The sequence below is a fragment of the Phasianus colchicus genome, chromosome 10 (genome assembly GCF_987193195.1).
Source record: "Phasianus colchicus chromosome 10, bPhaCol1.hap1.1, whole genome shotgun sequence".
Classification (NCBI taxonomy): domain Eukaryota; kingdom Metazoa; phylum Chordata; class Aves; order Galliformes; family Phasianidae; genus Phasianus; species Phasianus colchicus.
Genome location: NC_143445.1, coordinates 4,640,256 through 4,658,237, shown reverse-complemented (window position 1 = coordinate 4,658,237; position 17,982 = coordinate 4,640,256). Strand labels below are relative to the sequence as shown.

The window sequence follows — 17,982 nt, the reverse complement described above, 5'->3', positions numbered from 1 at the left end:
AAGGAAGGCAGTCATCCTCCTGGATATAAAAAAACCCTTCACCAAGTGTGTGAGAAAATCTGGATTGGGCCTTTTGCATCCCAAAGCTCATCTCCTACCCCCGCCGCAATGATGTCACACTTGTTCTAGTAACAGATGTTACCTCTCCCTCCAAATCTTGCCTCCTTGAGCCTCTGTAAGGCCAATGATACACAAATAGGAATCGATAATCAGGTGGAATAAGGAAAGATGCATTATGTAGCAGATGGATCCTGAAAAGGGCATATTCCAGGGAGGATGAATGGCTGAGAGAGGGAGTTTGCAGTGGAGCAGAGCAAGCCCTGATGCTCAGCATTCCATGCCCAGGAAGGAGCACTGCATCCAAAGCTGACGCCATGAGGAATCCAGGTGCCTACTGGCCTTCCTATCCCAGCACTGTGGAGCTCAGATAGGGGGCACATACCCAGGAGCCCAGGACAGAGCTTGCAAGTGACAGAAGCAGGGCCATTGCGCCAGGGTGCAACATGAGGCAGAGGCTTGTGCTAGACAGCGAGGCAGACAGCTCGACGAGGGCTGGGAAAACAAAACAAATCTGTTCATCTCACAGTCCCTGTTTCACTCTCTCAGCAGAATCCGGCCTCTGGTTTCTTCAGTTTTCATCTCCTTTTGGGCAATAATCCAACGGGGCTGCCATCCCATTACAAAGCCCATTCCTTCAGCCTTATTTCTCTGCCGAGATGTGGGGAGGAACAATAAACACACCTTCTCCAGCAGCAGCTGCACGGCTTGCACTAAACACACGGTGCCTGGAGTAACGTTACCTCTGAGAAAATTATTAGAAGAAATGGCTAATTTTGCAATTCACACCTGAGCTACAAATGCGAAAGAGTTTGCAATAATCTCTGATGAAATATTACATTGTTTAAAGAGTTCCCGGTGAAATTCACCTTTAATTGATTTTTGATCTGTGAAAAAACTCTGCGGAGAGAGAGGAGATATTAGTCATACTCCTGTTTTATCGCTCCTGCGAGCGCTTTCTCTCCTTTTGTTTCCTTTGTCCCCAGAGAATCAACATGACACCGAGGAAAGCAGCATGGAAGATACTGCAGAAGTAATAAATAACACACAGGAATCGTGTTCTGTACCCCGCACATCCTACTAAATCATTCTGCAAAAGGTGAAGTGGTCCCCTAGGAATGCTCTGAAGTTAAGAGGACGTGGGTTCATAGCTAGAGCTGTTCCAGCAGGCCCTGTGGGATGAGGCCTTCTCCATGCCTGTCCGCTGCTGGGAGAAAGGCAGAGCTGTGCCACACATCTTGTCTCTATGGCTGGATCACAAGAACCTCCCATTAGGACCCAAACCAACCACTGGGCTGGATGCACTTTTCAGCTTGCTTGCAGAACATCACGTGGCAGCTTATTCCAGGAAAGAATGACGTATGGCCAAGAATATTGTCTGCAAAAGGTTGACAGAAAAGTCATTACAGGGTTGGTTTCCAAATCAGGATGAGCCAGGGTACAAGCAGCTGTTGAAGCTGAGGAAACAGGTCAGTATTAACTCCCAAGTCAATTCACTGAATATCACTTCCAAAAACCAGAAGGAAACTGTCACAGAGCAAACGGCCAAGGAGTAAAATATTGCTCCAGGAGACGAGAGGAAATGCATCTATAAGCATCACTGGAGACCAAAAACTGCTGATAGAGATGACTGTAAAGCATTATCCACTCGGTAAGGCTTCAACTAACATTTACAGCAGACAGAGCACTTGTTATGGATAAACTAAAGTTAATGATAGAAAAGGGGAAAAAAAACACAGCTCTTCTGAAGAACTGCTGTACAGAGCCACAGACAGAGCAGACACTGTGACATCTCACAGCAAACAAGTTGTGCTGGATGCAAAATCACTTTTAAATCTAGGAGACAATAAAGTAGGAACAAAAGTCCTTGGGCATGGTGAAGCCTTCAAAAGCCTTTGAGAAAAATCTGAGTACTTAGTAGAGAATAAAGGGGAGAAGATGAGGATGGTTCACAAAGATAACAAGTTACTATGACCCAGCTATATCACCACCATCCACGTGTGCTTAATCTCACCCAACAATAAATGGCACAGAAGTTGATGAAAAGGACATGCCTCATGATTTCCATGCCCTGGTCAGTTGTTGCTCTTGTCTGTGTCCAAACCTGGAATAACAGAGAATGCATTTAATACCAACAACCTCAGAATCATAATATTGTTCTTACAGGAGCTATCAAATCAATTACACCTTTTACAAAGCATGTGCTAGCTTATATTCCCATCAAGAGGTTGTGCATTTCAACTACTGCTGAAGAACTTTACAATTCAGGTAATATAGCCAGCCATATATAGTCTATAACATTCCTGCTGAAACATCTGGGCTAAAATTGCTGTAAGGGTTTTCCCTCTGTCAGAACTGATGAAATTTCAACCTCAGATGTAGGGCTGGGGAAATCAGCCCAAAAGGATTTGAACCAGGTGGATCACCTGTGACCATGAGTTTGATTCTTAGGTAGGACTCAACTGGGATCAATCCTTTCTTACAGGAGTGGAAAAGCAGAAGAACTGAAGGGAAGCTCTGCCTGAATGCTGCCCATTTCAAAGGCTCTTCCAGTCTGTACCAATCAGAGGTTCTGCATCTCTCCCTTGGCAGCTTTGTCTAGATGATCATACTGTGTATCTGGGGCATTTCGTCATCATCTGAAGAAGCACGACCTTAAGTTACAAGTTAAGGAGTTACCTGCCACATCATCCAAGAACAATACGGGTGTGACTTCAAAAATGCACAGATTCCTCTAGCTCAGATTTTCCTACGCAGATCTAAAACCACACAACGTTTTCTCACAACTGCAAAGCGCTCCTGCATGGGAAGAGTATTTCTCCAGCCTCAGTTTTCTGGGGTATTATCATGAACAGATAGTTTATAAAACTGTAACGTCACTGAAAACAACTTTTCACATCTCATATAGCTGTAGGATGGACACAAGTGGGAGCCAGGCCTCTCTGTCCCCCTCTGCAGGCAGCAGAACCCGCTGTGTTAAGGCACAATGCTGCATGCTCCTTATCAGAGTCCTCTGAATATAATAGCTTACATTCTCAATTTGGTTTTCCTGCTTTGGAAGTCTGCTCCTCACTAACTCACATTCATCTGCCTAGTTTTTCTTGTTCCTTGTACACTGTCATTTTTCTAACTGCAATATATTCAACTACATCGTCCTAGGCATTTTATTTGTGTGGTTCTGCTCTAACAGCTAGCTTAGCTGCTTCAAATTATGCCTTGCTTTCAGTTTTGCTTGAGTGTAAAAACGTCGTGTAAAAATGAATTACCCTCTGATGAAGGCTTTCAGGCTTTCCATTTGAGGAACAGCGTGCAGCTTTTTTGGGGGAGCAATGGGAGAAGGATCAATCCAGCTTTTGTTTTACAGATTGCTACAATAGATAGCTTCCCCATAGGGAGTGTTACAGTACTATATTATGCTTACATAAAGGGTAATGACTAGGAACTTGGAGAACTCTACCCTTAGGAAGTGCTTGACGAGTGAGAACAGCAGGTGTGGAGGAAGGAAGAAAGGCTGAATGTCTTTCTGTCCTGACTTTCTCTTCTTTTATCTTTGGAGACTGAACTCGGAGTCAGAAGCGAGCTGGCTCCTGTAGGTACACCAAAGCAGAAAGATGAATGTGGCAAGGCAGAAAACCCAAACAAAGAGAGGAAACCACGATCACGGCAGTAGCCCTGAACCCCACTCCTAAGCAGGTGGCTTTGAAAGGGGCTGTGTTCAGCCACGGGGCACTCTTAACTCACTACCGTAAAATAGGCAATTACAAGAGGGGCTGGATAAAGGAGAAAAAGCAGCAGCAGTGGGGAAAGGCTGTTTTGTGCTGAAAGAGCCTGTGTTTATGTCACCAGCAAGCTGGGGGGGGGGGAAGGGGAAGATGTAAAATCCTGTAGGCACCACAAAGCCATTTTTGACCCATAGAGAAACCTGAAACGGTGTCATCACAGTCTTTGTAGACAGAATGTGGTATTTGCCTTTCTGTTGCTAAACAGCATTAAGAGCCCACCACAGGAAGAAAACCTCAAAAGAGGTATTGATCTGTTTGGTGTACAATAGGCACAAAAGAGGCAAAAACCTCTGAAGTGAAGACCCCAAAAATGCCACCAAGGTGCAGAAGCAGCTGCAGTCTGAGCTGTGTCTCCATAGGTCTCCATCCTCTTGCTCAGAGCCTTTTATCATCCCTAGGGCTGAATAAGAACTGTTATGGGGCTTTCCCCATTTAGGGACACATCTATGCAATCCCCATCCATTCCCTACTCCAGGGTGCTCACAGCTCCTCAATGCCCAATGTCTGGATGGCCCTTGGGAACTACAGACAAACACGATCAGTGAACAAGCAGTAGGAAATTCCTTGAGAGAGAAAAAGGGGAACAAAAGGACCCTGTGTGTTACACCAAACGTGGCAAATGTTTGTGGTTTTGTTTCTGTTTTTAAGAAAAACAGCATAAGGCAAGGAGCTGCTTGGACAAAGCAGCGCTGCACATGTATGCTGTGAACTCAGACTGGAACAGCCAAGGACTATGGCAGTCATCCATTTTCAGGTTGAGCTCTATGAAACCAGCAGTTCACAAACAAGTAGACAAAGAGGTGGTGAAGAATAACATCAGAGACCGTGCTGGACAGCAGTGATCTTCCCGGTGCTCTGTGAGGAAGGAGACAAAGATGAAATGAAATAGATCCAAGTTAAAATGACTCTACCAGTGACAACAACGTGAAGACAGTAAGCTGAATGCCAAGGGAAACTACAGATTCTGAACCACTAAGTGGTATAAGCAGAGCAAATGCTACTACGTGAGCCCAAAATACTGCTTCATCCACAGAGATGTGAGGCAAAAGCTGCAGCAAATGAACATACAGCAGATGCACAAGCAACATGAAGCAAAGAGAGAATTGCCAATCCAGTGGCATTTGGAGAAGGCTGGCTTTCAAACACGCTACAACCAGAACTCGGTGATAGAAGAGCAGTACAGCAGAACATTACAACAGCAATATAGAGAGGGGATGTGCTACTATTAAAAAGAAAAAACAACACAAACTAACGAACAAAAAAACCCATCCTGAGCACAATAGACATTTCTGGTCTAGGAAAGTCTCTTGCACTGGGTAAGCTGTGAGACTATGGAGCCTAGCAAGGAGTAGATTTGTATGCCACAGAGCAAATCCACCACTGGTCTGAGAGCTCTCATCCAAACACAACTGCCTGTTTGGATGTTTGGATGGAAAAGGGTTCAACAAACTCTAGCTCTGGCAGCACGTCATGCACGAAACACATTGTGGAGCCAGGGAAACTGCAGCCTTACCACCATCTGGGCACTGAGGTTGGAGGTGCAGGGATGGGAACGCTGTCCGGGATCCAGCCTGCAGAGGAAGGTCTTCAGTGCCACCAGTGAGTCACACAAGCAGGGCTCTGAGCAATTCGGATCCCTTCTGATGCTGCTGTTCTGCTCCATGCATGAGCTGCTCCCAACACGTGGTTTAAGATCTTCCATACAAGGTCTAACTCCTCTTTGACTGCCGAAACAGCCAGGAGGGGAGAGCTAGAACCGAGACGAAACTGATATGGGATCATACACAAGCAATTTCCCATCTTCAGGTTACAACCCCATACCACACTGAGAAAGCAGCACAGCTGACATCCAGAGATATTACAGAGACTCAGAGATTATTAGGACTTGTGAACGATCTAATAAAACATCTTCCTAGTCCTGCTGTCCCCTAAAGGCAATGCCTGGACAAACACACATTACAGCTGCATTAAGACAACACAGCTGTTCTATAAAACAAGAAGCTCTCTCAGAACTGCCATAATACGAATGAAGGTGAAATCAAACCGTGCAGCAGCAGAGAGTGGGGGCCTAAGTCATTCCTCATTCAAAGGAACAGCTAATATCTGCAGTCAGAATAATCAGAGGAACAAGTCTGTCTTGCCTTAAACCTACAAATAAAGAAGGACACAGTGAATATATTCAGTCCGTAAGGGTTCAGGAAGGAAACCTTGAACCAACACTGAGTGCTTTTTTAAAGCTGCAGTTTGCAGTACAAAATATCCCCTGTGCTACAACTGTCCCTGAAACACCAGTGCTCTGCCACGTGTTGCAAAACAGGAGATGTCTACACGGCCACACCTCCTCCACAGCATTCACCCCACATAAGCATGGAGCGCTGAGATCTTTGCCCTGTACAAGCTCAGAAAACTGCTCACAGCTACTGGGTTATGGAGCTGGAGCTCAGTGCTGGCAATGCAGGTGGCTGGAGCACCCGCTGTGGAGCAGAGTGGTCTCTGGGTTAGGTTATGGCAGATAGCCCTGAGCTTGCTGCTCCACCTGCATGCTCCTGAGCATCCTCCCTCCTCAGCAGGTTAAGTCAAAGAGGACTGAGGGTCTGGCAAGCAACAAATACGTGTACAGATGCTGATCAGAAAACAGAGACATACAAGAAATGCATGCTGTCCTTGCAAGGCCTTGAAGTGTAGTGGGCATTGAGAACCACTTCCCTCAGCTTTCAGAGGCCCGTCAGATTGGCAGCTGCAGGAAGCACTATGAAAATACAGCAAGCTGTTGGGCAGCAGGTTAATCCCAGCACACGCTCGTTCAGACAGCAGGCTCCAGAGTATTGCTGTGCTTTACTACCTGGGAAGGAAATAGAGACAGATCATTAGCACTGGACCACGGTAATAGTAAGAGCAAAATCAGCAGTTCAAGTAGCTATGAATTAGCTGAAGGAAAACTATAGAAAAAAAGCTGGGAAGCTGGACAGAGAAAAGCTCCTCCAGAAGACCTGAGTGATGCTGGGTGTCTGCAGCCAGTCTTGCATCTCTCATTGCTGGATCACACCAGCAACTAGCTCAAGAAAGAGCAACAAGTGATAGGGAGAGCATGTAGGTGATGGTCAGTGTTACTGTGAGGAGTCCTAGGTTGGACCCTGAAGCACAGCCCCCTTCCTGCAGGATCCACCACACGTGATAAATAAGCTTGCATCGAACAGAACAATCCCCAGTGCTGGAACACCCCTTTGTCAGCAGCGTATTCCCCTGCAAACCCAAAATGAAAGCAACGAGCAGAGGAGCTGGAACATGAGCAGTGAGCTCAATCAGCAGGAGGAATGAGGGAGCACGGGCTGACAGCACAGGTGCTGGCAGAGGCTCTCACACTCACCATAGCAGAGAGGTCCCGCATGAAGCAATTTCCTGCCATCATAAAAGAGAGGATCCCATCCCAATACTGCACACCTAGCACAGACACACTCTGCCTGCTTTTTCAGACATAAGCTTCAGTTCACAAGAAATACACTGCTGAGCACAGCCAGAGCACCTGACACAGATGGAGTGTGTGGGATTCGGGCTGCTGCCTGCCGTGCCACGGGAAAAGCAACAGTGCTGTGACAGATGGCAGAGGGCACTGGGATAAACTGGGACAGCAGGAGACCACAGAGCATCCATATTTGAGGATCCTGAGAACAAGAGGATACCCATCTGCCAGGAACGGCAAAGCAGTGTTGCTCTCTGGTGGGAGAGTCCCAGCCACCCAGCTCTGCATGGCCAAGCCTCACCTGAGACCCTGGGGCATTCTTTAGGGCTGTGACATGGGACAGGGCTCAGACACAAGTTTCCTCTGCCAGCAGTGGGGAGGATTATCGCCATTCAGTTTGCCCAAAGAAGTGTGAGTGCCCCATGCCTAGAGGTGCCCGAGGCCAGCTTGGATGCAACCCTGGGCAGCCTGATGTCGTGGGTGGCCACCAACCCATGGCAGGGGCTGGAACTGGGTGATCTTTGAGGCCCCTTTCAACACAGATCATTCCCTGATTCAGAGTCGCTCACAGTCAGTGAGAGGTGCTGCCGACGAGGGCTGGAGTGGTTATTGATTTCCTACGTGACCTTGGGTAAGTCACTTAACCTCAGTTTCCTCATCTGTATATTGGGAATTATGAGACTTGCAGAGTGCCACAAATTCATCATAGGGAACTACTTAAGAGCCCTATTATGAGTTAATGGGATTTCCCACTTCAGAATTACTCCTCTGAGGATCGAAGCAGTTGGACTGGGATATTCATAACCCTGATTCCTACTGTACGTGCAAAGCTTTTTCTTCTACAGTTTTTCCTCCTAAAATCACCCATGTAAATCATCCAGCTCGGAGCACACAGCCTAAGCATGTCCAGGTTCAAGGCTCTTTACAAACACTTGGTTAAATGACTTTGGCCTTGTCAGTCATCCACGCTAACAAGTCCCTCTCCTCGTCCGATGATGCACGCGGCTTCCAACATACGGAGTTTCACACCGTGTGCTGTGATGGTGAGAAGCTCAGCTGGGCTCTCAGAGCGTGAAGTCTGTTCAAATTAAACCGCAAACTGTCACAGAACAGCTCCGTGGAAGAAGTAAAAATCCGAAGGATCATCTTAAAAACTAAAGGCAGTTACAGCGCCTTGGTATCTCAAGAAGGTCTGCTGCTCAAGTGCAATCCCATAACCGCAGCACAGTTGCAGCCCCTTTATTCCCTCCAAGCTGTGCTGTGTGCTACTGCCCGGCATAAAACAGGCATTGAAGTTTCCCAAGAACAAGCGGCGCATTGATTTGCAAAGCAATTCAAGATATCTAGAGGATGAAACGGGCTAACGTGGTGAGAAGCTTAAAACAAAAGGCTTCTCTACGGTGGGTATTTTTCCAAGGAAGTAAAGATAAAAACATACAGCGTTGGTGCCTCGGTACAACCAGAGCTTTATAAGCCTGCTCACACCCCGATGCACACAGACAGACACGGCCCTTCAAGACCACGGGGCGAAATCTAAAGAGCGTTCCTATGCTAACTTGTTCTTCCATGGGGAATTAAAGCACTTCCGAGGCTGAGGAATACCTCTGCCCCGTCACACTCCCTCGCTCCTTCCTCACTCTTCCCCTCATCCTCCGCGCAGTCACTCGGCATTTATTCTCTCCTATTTTATTTGGATTTTCTCTGAGCTGAGTCATTAATCTTCCCCACAGATGCACAGCTCTGACAGCTAGGGTCTTGACACCTCCAGTGCCAGCGAAGGACATTCTCATACTCCGCTCTCTTTAATTTTTTTTTTCTTTTTTCTCCCTTTCTCCTTTTAAAGAAGCCCTTCATCCCTCCCCAGCCACGGGGTTTTGATGAGAAGGCCAGGCAGACCGAGGTCATGCGAACTGGAGGCGAGGGGCTGTGGGGGAGGAAGGCAAGGGAAGAGGATGCAGCTCCCACAAGGAACTCCCGGGTCCCACTGAAAAGGTCAGCGTGCTTTTGAGTCATCTGCACTGCTCCCTGACACAAAAAAATATACTCAGCCCAGAGCAGAGATACTTGATAAAGAGTCTAATGAAGTGGAAAGAGTGTTGCACGAAAAGAATAGGCCTCTCTCATCCTGACATCCCATGATGCTCCTTCAAGTTGCTATGGAGACTTGAAAGAGAAGGGGGTTTTGTTGTCTTGAAGTGCCTTCTCCCATCCCAGTAACCTTGACCTTTTCCAGGGTGTGTGTGCATGTATTTTAAGAAAGAAGAAGAGAAAAAAAAGAGATAAGGAATTCCATTTCTTCTTATCTGGTCATGGCTCACTGGCTGGCACTGATGCATGTGGGGGGCCATCAGCCTGTCTTGGTGTGTAGATTTGGAGAGGATAAGAGCAAGAAAATGCAGAGGGGAACAGTTAATTAAGGCTGATATTGCAAAGGACCTTGCTTGCTGAATAATGAATTCCATATGCTTCAGAAACACAAGTGCAATTAAAGGTGTGAGAGACGAAGGGCAGGAGAGGAGTGATGGGTCATATATTACCATACAAAACAGCCCCACTGGCCCTGCTAAGCTAGGGGTTCAAATGAAAAAAAAATGCACCATGTATCACAACCAGAGATAATTTCTCATAAATGAGCCTGAGGTGCTGCTGCCAGTTTCCACAGGTGAAGAAGGGTTATCTGCAGTTGACAGCCATTAGAGAGTGATGGGAGAGTCATTTAGACAGGTTGAAAGCAGTTCTCTTTATGTGATACCCAGCTCAAGATGAATATGGAGCTAAGAGTCAGGTTAATGCAGAACTATGCTGAGAGTGAGGTGTTTGTGTTCTTTCCCTACCCCCTACCCAAAGAATCGTAGAATGGCCTGGGTTGAAAAAGAGCACAATGCTCATCCAGTTCCAACCCCCTGCTATGTGCAGGGTCACCAACCAGCAGCCCAGGCTGCCCAGAGCCACATCCAGCCTGGCCCTGAATGCCTGCAGGGATGGGGCATCCACAGCCTCCTTGGGCAACCTGTTCTACCAACCTCTGTGTGAACGTGCTGCACTTCTATCCCATAATACAAACATAAAAAGCCCTGAAATTGCTGTGAAAGGAAGGAAAACAAGAAGCTGCCTACTTCTTGTTGGAAACCAGTTATACAGTTAGGAAGAGATGTTCAGAGGTGGGTTTGTCACCAGCAGGCCACAATATGCCCACCCACTGCCTCCATCTATGTCCCCCAAAAGACATACTCCTTGCTCCATGTTATCTTGTGGGATAAAAGCCCTCTGCTTGGCTTAAGAGAACTGTTCTATCTTAGGAGAATGGAGTCTTTAATTGCAACAGAAGAAGAAAACATCCAGTGAAGTCTATCTATCCAAGAATCCACAGCCACCTCCAGGAGTGAGACCTGGGTTTGGACAGTGTTGCACAATCCAGCCCTTTCTTTAAAAACTGAGGATCATTCATGCCAAGTAAGAAAATCAGAATTTGATACCACTGAGCACCTGGTTTGCTCACACTATAGACTAATGAGAATCTGATGTCTGGGAGATCTTTGCACACCTCCGTCCACAAGGGACTTAGCCTCCCTGACCCTAAAGAGATCTAGGATAAGGTTTATAGTCAGCACTAACCCCAAAATTGATTCCTTACCTTGCAGAAGTTTGGGCCAGCATTGTGCTAATCTAAAGGAGACCCCTGATAAGCAATCTTACCAGCTGTCTGTTCTCCACTTTCCAGGCCTGGGTAAGCTTTCTCAGCTTCTGACTCACTCCAAGCAACTCTATGGCACTTGCTGGTCCTGCCAGCTTGCCACATTACCGCTCCAAGTGAGAAGAGAATACAGGAAAAGAAAAAAGCATAACAAAATTATTGGAAAATATTTCTCTTTCAGCTGAGAGTGCTGTTGATACCATCGCCTTTTCATTTTCTGTGAGAGTATGTGCACTCGTATGCATGCATTTCCCCCATCCCATCTCTCAAGCTTATGATGTGAGCAATCACGCAGGCTTGCTTGTCCATTCCCAGCCCGACAAACCATTTCCAATAAGATCCATCTCCTCCTGCTCAAGGCTGTATTGTCTTCATATCCTTGGAGATCAGATGTCTGTTCTCCTTTTTATCACTTGAGCCGCACGTGTTTTGATTGTAAACACCCTGATAACACTCCTGTTAGCCCCTCACAAGTGAAATAATAAAGGATAGATAACATTTCTAGACGTGATACTTATACTGTCATCCTACACTGAGATAACAAGGAGCAGACAGCCTGTGAGTCTGTCTTACTCCGATAAGCATCTTGTCACCATAGATACTAAAGAGATAAACTTTCTAAAATAATATCCTTGTTCATGTCACTTTGCTCAAGTTGGATAACGGATGGTGCAATTCCTCTCCCTCCCCGCTCTAACTGCATTTATGGTTTCTCCCATGCACACCACCAGTGCCCCTCGCTGTGCACAGGGCCAGCAGAGCACACAGTGGCTCACATCTCCCACCCAGGTGAGAGCAGCTGGGAGGTGCCACCTTATAGGATGATGTTTTGTGGACATCCCAAGGAAGCAGTGGAGCTCCCAAGCACACTGCCTGGCAGGCTAAAGAGCACATCTTTGCTTGTAAAGGGATGCTACTCCTCATGGCTCAGGCAAACGCAGCCTATCTGCTACGTCTCTCTGCACACAAAATCCTTCCGACAGAACCAGAGGGGCTTGTTACAGCAGCAAAACCAGGATGGGATGCTCTAGTTGTAGTCAATGCACTTCTGTCCTTTCTGTACTCTGAGAAGAGAGGTGAAGGATTGCATTACTCAGCCAGGCTGCAGCTCGGTGGAGACAGTTCACACGGTTGAACACATGCTTTCTCCTAGAGAAACAGCCATGTGGAATGGTACAGACCTTGAAAGCAGGGATAGGAACAAACTGTGACGCCTTACCCCAGGGCAGGTGCTGCAGGAGCCTCCCCTCACCACACAGCACCAATGAGAACAGGAGAGAGCAGGGGGTGAAGGTCAGAGCCTGCATCCTGCAGCCTTGTTCTGACAGCCCTGGGGAAAAAGAGATAAAACCTACGTGAATATATTGCTCTTTCAGGACACATCAAAGCTCTCTTGCCAGGAGGTTCCTCATGCTACTCAATCTGTCCAACATTTCTCAACAGCACGAACTCTCCCACTATCTCCCCATGGGATGATTTAGGGGCCTTGATGTGGTGATGACAACAGTGCTATACCCTTTCCCCTTGATTTTGATGTCTGAAAAAGATAATCCTGCTCAGGAACAGAGCACTGAAGCAGGTGCCAACATTCAGAGCCTGTCTTTATCCATGGTAACTACAAGAGATGCTTGACATTTCTATGTTGAAGCATTTCTTAAATGAAAAATGGCTTTGCAATCAAAATGAATACGTGTACAGAAAATCTCCAATTTGGTTGAAAGTTGCCAGGCTTATAAATTGGAAGCTGAATGTTTCTCTAATAAAATAAAACACAATAAAATTACAACAGTTACCCAAGAAATATACCCAGCCACTGAAAACCACTATAACTCTTGAGACTCGTTGTTATTGTTGGTTGTTTTTTTGGTTTTTTTTTGTCTGTATACCTTCAGGAAGGTATTTTTGCTCTTAATAGCACTCTCTTAGGTATTTAAAAGTATCAAAAAGAAATGTTTTAAATGGACTTGTTCATCTGAAAGTACAAAGTGAAGCACCTGGCAGTCATCTACCACACCGAGCTGTCTTCTTGCAAATGGTAACCACAAAAGCAGATGACATTTTGGTCGTGACCATTTTGTATGGTTTCCATATCATAAAAAAAAACATAAGAATTTATTCTCCTCATGATAAGTATTGACCCTGACTTGCTTCACTGCATATTTACCTTTTGGGTCAATAAATCATCGTGTTAGTCTCAATAGAAGTCAGTATCTGCTTATTATTACATTAACCTTTACGAGGCAGATAACAGTTGTTTTTCCCTATAATAGGATATTGCACAAATTGGATAAGTAAGAAAGATTTATTTGCAATATAATTTTTGGACTACAAACCTTTTTGCTCAATTTGAGGCCCACAAAATGAAACGTGCTCGATGCACCACACGGAGCAGCCTTTCCCTTACATTTGGCTTTCGGAGGGTGTATGAAGAGTCCTGGAACAAGTCATCTGGGAGATCTGCACGTGCAGTGCTTATCTTCCAGCCAATGAGATGGAGCTGCTGCATTGCTTGGCTTTTGGAGGATCAAACTTTCGTCCTGGCCAGGTGTTTGCATTAAGCCTAAGGAAAGAACACATCGCAAGGGACAGAGAAACCCAGCCAAGAATGAGGAAGAAAACAGATATGTGAGTTTCATAAAATCATAGAATGGTTTGGGTTGGAAGGGACCTTTAAGATCACCTGGTTCCAACGCCCTGCTATAGGCAGGGATACCTCCCTCTAGCCCAGGTTGCTTACAGCCCCATCCAGCCTGGCCTTGAAGTTTGTGAGGCTCGGCAGAAGGAAGGATGGACAGAAGGAAAGAAGCCTGACTGGAAAAAGTGAATCTTCATTCACGTGCACGTGCTGATGCTGAGCCTGGCCTCCGTTCACCAACATGCAGGAACAGTTTGGAAAGAGAAGGAGATAGCTGGTGAGGCAGGCCCTCCTGTCACCAGCCTTTGCAGATTAAAGACAACGTGGCACTTCTTCAAAAGTGCAGAAGACAACCTTGACGTTTTGGCAAATTCATCCCTTCAATAAAAATAAATTATTTCCCAAGACTGCATGTGAGATACAGCTATGCATATGGCTGGCACGTTTTCCTACACACTGCTTGAACTATCACTATCTGCCTCATCCCTTCGTAAAGCACTTTGAGATACAGCTCCTCAACTATTAAAGTTACGACGTAAAATATAATTCTCCTTCATACCGTGAGCTCAAAATCTCCTTTAAATATGATATATACTCTTCTTTCCTTAGAGTCTAGATTTTAACTGTGCTTCCTTCACACAAAAGCGTTGTCCACAGATGCCATCCAGACTTGATGTACAGAGGAAACTAAGTGCTGCCCAAATATTTCATTAACCTGCTACCATCTGCCCAGTGAGGGCTGGGGAGTGCCAGCAGCAAGACAGCACTAAAGGGAAAGTCCGAGCTTTATACAGGAGAACAGAACAAATGAGAAGGATATCAGGACAGAGGGCAAAGTAGAAAAGAAACAGTACAAAGTCATATCTGTAATCTGTATAAAACAACACTGCCGTTTGCTGATTTACTGTGGATCCAAATGCGGCCCCAAACATCCCTCTGTTTATAAACACTAATTTCCAAAGGCTTCTGAGCTGCTGAACAAAAACAAACTCCAGCCATGATATGTGATAAACAGGAAACAAGCCAGAGTAAATATTGCAGTGGGAACAAAGCCTGGGCTAGCAAATACAGAACCACAAGGGATAGACACCACACAAAACACGAGGGAAGCACAGCCTCGTGCATGCTCTGAATACCTAGAGTCAAGCAAAGGAGGAAGAACTCCTCAGCTGTAGCCTCAAGGGCTTCAACATTTGGTTTTCCAGCATGGAGAGCCAAGTTTTCCAAGCCAAGTTTTACAGCAATATAGAAATCCACTGGAAAGGCTCCGGGCTTTGCCAGAGGGGGTTGTCACCTTCAGCAGCAGAACTGCAATGCCAGGCGCTTGGGCTAGATGGCTTCTGCCCATCCTAAAATCCAGACAGATGCTGAAGCTCTGGCAGCAAATAGCAGCTCTGGAGAAGAGTCAGACAAGAAGAAACTGTTCCCCTTCTCACATGTTAGGCAAATGCCTGGCTTTGGAGAAAGCCCACTTCACACAAGGAACCCAGGTTATCCAGCCAGGAAAAAGAGGAAAACACTTCCAGAGTGGTTCCAAAGGGTAAAGTGTGTCCGCTTCTCTCCACCACGAAAAGACTGTGGCCAACCCAGCGAATCCAAGAACAACTCAAACAACACCAGCATCCAGGGAATGATCACTGAATGGATAAGGTTGGAGGGGATCTTAAAGATCATCTAATTCCAATCCACTTGCTGGGTTGCCACCCACTAGATCAGGCTGCCCAGGATCCCATCCATCCTGGCCCTGAATGACTCCAGACATGGGGCATCCACAGCATCACCACCCTCTGAGTAAAATAACTCTTCCTAACATCTAACCTAAATCTCCTCTCTTTTAATTTAAAGTCTTCCACTCTTGTCCTGTCACTACCAGATCACGTAAAAAGTCAGTCCTCCTGATCCTAAGCCCTCTTCAATACTCGAAGGCCACAGTAAGGTCTTCCCAAAGCCTTCTCTTCCATAAGCTGAACAGGCCCAGTTCCCTCAGTCTATCTTCATAGGAGAGGTGCTCCAGCCCTCTGATCATCCTCCTGTAACAGGAAGGCAGTGGCAGAGCAGCACATGCTCTGCAATGCAAACAGTGCATGGGAGGGGTCTTACATCCAGTCCAAAAACTTTTTGGCTTTTTTTTGTTGTTGTTGTTTTTCATGGGATGGAATTGCAGATTTTCCTGCCACACTTTAAAAAGGGCAGAAACAATAACCTTTGCAATTAGTACTTGGCAGAACAAGCTCCTGTCTGCAATAAATTAATGGAACCAATTAGGGAGGGGGGAGAAAGAATCAGATGCCAGAAGGTAAATCCTGCCTGTGCCAGCCTATGAGCAAAGGGAGCTCGGTCACGTTGGGATATCCTGATGGGTCTGAGGAGGGCCAGGCTGAGCAATTGTGGTGCCCAAGCCTCATCCCAGCCAAGGGAGAGCAGGAAAGTCAGGGCACGCTTCTTTCTGAGGCTGGTTGTAGGAAATACAGCCTTTCTCTCACCTCATCACACCCTGTGAGGGCCCAGCAAGACACGAGGTGGTCAGAGAGCAGATCCCTCACGAAAGGAAGCTCTCCTGTGGGATGAGATGGGTGAATAGCACTGCATTGTAACCTCTGCTCCTTGCTTTGCTCGCTCAATAGCCTTCAGTTCCTCCACGCTGCATCTCCTGTCTATGTCACCAGCTATCACCTAACTGCACAGCCTGTTCTCTGTGATTGGGGTATAGCAGAGAAATGCTGCTTGTCCCCACCAACCCCTCCATGCTTACCCCGTCTCGGAGCCAAACTGAGTAGAAAAACTGTATTTCAAGTTTAGAAAGACATTTGATGCAGCAACCCATGAAAAATCACTCTGAGGCACCCATTCAAATCTGCTTAGACGTGAGAGATGCTGTGTGCTTCAGAAAGTGGGTAAGGAACCATAAACCAAGCAAAATGATAAACAGCAGCTTGTCAGCTCGGGGAGATGTACCTGGTGGGGTTCGGCAGAGATCACTGGTAGACCCATCTTTTGTCACCTCTACATTAACGAGCTGGAAAAAAAAGTAAAGAGCAAATAATAGAATTGGCAGACCAAGCTATATTAGGAGGTGTTGCCATCACCAGGGAAGGACAGGAACATAAAACAAATTAGAAGACAGGTTAGAAATCAGGGTGGAAAATAAAGAACAGGGGAGAAAAGTGACTGTCCAGACAGATTTACAAAGGGGATCAAAAGCATTCAAGCAAACAGGAATTCTGATCTGCAAAGGATTTTGGTATTTCAAATCTGGAGGTGCTGCTAAGCAAAACCATCTCCAGGAAAAAAAAAGTGCTTGGGAAACAACATTCCCTTTGATAATCAAAATATTCTTAAAAGCAGTCACTCTAAAAAGATAAATGTAACCTCTTCCACTCCAATATTGCCAGAAAACGAAGGAAAAGAGGAAAAACATGAGTAATACTCAACAGGAAGGTCCTGCAGACAGCTTCAGTATTTACCCCACCTAATTTACCCCTAGGTGAGTCACTCAGGGGAACGAAGTCCCACTACTCAGCATCCAAAAAGCCTGGGGAGGGAGTGCTGGCTTGATTTCCCAGCCTCAGAGTACATCCAACTTTCACCTCCCAGCCTTTTTTCTCAGAAGCTCTTTTTTTCCTTTAATGCAAGCTATATAAACAGTCAATTCCCAGAAACAGCGCTGTAAGAAAATACTGATTCTCGTAAGAGCCCCTAGCATGCCTGTCCAGTCAGCAGCACAGGAAACCTCAAAAGAGCACTGCAGTATGCTCATGCACCCAGAAAAATTCTCCAGCAAAGCCTTCCCCAAAAAAATTTTTAAGTAAACTCTGTAATAGCATGAAAAACAACATCGCAGGAAAAGGTCAATGAAGGAAGCAAACAGATCATAGAATGGCTTGGGTTGGATGGGACCCCAAGGATCACCAAGTTCCAACCCACCTGCCATAAGAAGGCCACCAACCTCCAGATCTGGCACTAGACCAGGTTGCCCAGGACCCCATTCAGTGACTGGATGATCCAGACGATTGGAAGCATTGCTTTAAAGTCGTACTTAAACCACAGCATCATGAAGTGCGCTGATAGTTCACTCACAGTTGTATCTCCTACGATTCACCTGGATGCGGATGCAATAAAAAGAACAGGATTTAAGTGAGATGAATAAAATACACACGTGTGGCCAATACGAGTAGGATGGCTGAAGAAATATACAGCTCCAGTATTTCAGTATTTTAAGTACATACTCAATGTTAGATGGACATAGAGATGCTCAGAAAGCTTTGGAGATGACATGATGATCTCTCAGTGTGAAAGATTACTCTACCCAGCAATTTTCTCGTTCTTGCTTGCTTTTTGCTAGTGGATTACAGAG

The 17,982-nt window shown here is 46.0% G+C and overlaps 1 long non-coding RNA gene across 2 annotated transcripts in view; it reads right to left on the bottom strand.

The window, feature by feature from the left end:
• The window catches only part of LOC149916564 (uncharacterized), a 56,087-nt gene extending 38,377 nt beyond the window's left edge, over positions 1 to 17,710 (bottom strand). For both annotated transcript variants that reach the window (XR_016469415.1, XR_016469414.1), the window contains exons 1-4: positions 17,575 to 17,710; positions 16,584 to 16,644; positions 13,327 to 13,553; positions 12,213 to 12,323 (exon numbers count right to left, since the gene is read on the bottom strand). This is a non-coding gene — a long non-coding RNA (uncharacterized LOC149916564). The remainder of the gene's footprint in view (positions 1 to 12,212; positions 12,324 to 13,326; positions 13,554 to 16,583; positions 16,645 to 17,574) is intronic.
• Between the last annotated feature and the right edge of the window lie 272 nt (positions 17,711 to 17,982).